This window comes from Amphimedon queenslandica, unplaced genomic scaffold (assembly GCF_000090795.2).
Source record: "Amphimedon queenslandica unplaced genomic scaffold, v1.1 AMPQUscaffold_13450, whole genome shotgun sequence".
Lineage (NCBI taxonomy): Eukaryota > Metazoa > Porifera > Demospongiae > Haplosclerida > Niphatidae > Amphimedon > Amphimedon queenslandica.
In genome coordinates, this window is record NW_003546314.1 from 117763 (window position 1) to 119566 (window position 1804).

The following is a 1804-nucleotide window of genomic DNA, read 5'->3' on the forward strand; positions in this document are numbered from 1 at the left end:
GTGAACAGAATTGTCATAACAGTGCTGGAAGTTACAATTGTTCATGTAACAATGGCTTTAATTTAAATACTGATAATTATCATAACTGTACAGGTAAAATAATTTGTTTTAAATTTTCATTAACTGAATCAATTCAATTAGACATTAATGAATGTGGCACTAATAATGGAGGATGTGAACAGAGCTGTCATAATACCATTGGTAGCTATTATTGCTCATGTAACAATAATTATACCCTCAATACTGATCATCATCATTGTGATGGTATGATTGTCAATCACATTATACTTGTCATCAATACATCTCATAGATGTGAATGAATGTTCTCTTGGTACTGATGGATGCAATCAGAATTGTGTTAATACTAATGGATCATATCTGTGTTACTGTAATGCTGGATACCATCTAATGAGTGATCAGAAAACTTGTGCAGGTAAATTAGCACTGAGAAGAATATTTATGTACTATTTCTAACTATTACATAGATACTAATGAGTGTTTGTTGAACAATGGAGGATGCAGTCAGGTATGTGTTAATACAATAGGAAGCTATAACTGCTCCTGTAATGCTGGATATCAATCTATTGGACAAGACTGCAATGGTATAATAATGATTGCACTTTGACATTATACTTTATGCTGTTATCTTTTGTTAGATATCAATGAGTGCACCAATGGTACTCATCTTTGTGAACACAACTGTTACAATACTAATGGTAGCTATGTGTGTGATTGTCAACCTGGTTATAATTTAACCAATAATGGTCTATCATGTTCTGATGTTAATGAATGTGATTCTGTTCAGGTAATACTTAATATACTGATGAGTATCTGTTTACTTTCTTGCTATAATGAAGATATTGATGAGTGCAGTGAAGATACATCAGGTTGTTCTCAGTTATGTACTAACACTATTGGTAGTTATACATGTACTTGTGATAATGGTTATCAACTCACTAATGATAATCACACTTGTACTGATATTGATGAGTGTACTCTTAATAATAATGGAGGATGTGAACAAACATGCCATAATACTAATGGTAGTTATTATTGTTCCTGTCTTAATGGATACTCCATTGATGCGAATAATCACAACTGTACAGGTACATTGTTATGTAAAACTTTTGTGGTCTAATGTATAGTAAATTTAGATACCAATGAATGTGTTACTGGCAATGGTAACTGCAGTCATGATTGTACTAACACTCCTGGTTCATATTTGTGTTCTTGTAATAATGGATACAGTATTGATACTGATGGTCACAACTGCACTGGTATGTGGATCTATCATAGGATAGTTAATTTTTTAATTTTTATGCAGATGTCAATGAGTGTGATACTAACAATGGAGGGTGTGATCAAAACTGTACTAACACTATTGGAAGTTTTGAATGTTCCTGTACTGCAGGATATTACTTAATGTCAGACACCCTTTGTGTTGGTAAGGTTATTTCCTAACAATACCAATTTGATAATGATTGCAGATATTGATGAATGCGTTACAAATAATGGTGGTTGTGAGCAAATATGTACTAATCAAGTACCTTCCTTTAGTTGCTCTTGCCACCAGGGATATAGACTATATAGTGAAAAGTTTTGTACAGGTGAATCACAACATTATTGACCAATTATTATTCAATTGTACATTTTGTATATCTCAGATATTGATGAGTGCAGTGAAGGATCATCAGGTTGTTCTCAGTTATGTACTAACACTATTGGTAGTTATACATGTACTTGTGATAATGGTTATCAACTCACTAATGATAATCACACTTGTACTGATATTGATGAGTGTACT

The 1804-nt window shown here is 32.5% G+C and overlaps 1 protein-coding gene across 1 annotated transcript in view; it reads left to right on the forward strand.

Moving 5' to 3' along the window:
* Window positions 1–1804, forward strand: part of LOC100637628 (fibrillin-1-like) — a 36490-nt gene that overhangs the window by 22589 nt on the left and 12097 nt on the right. The window lies entirely within an intron of this gene.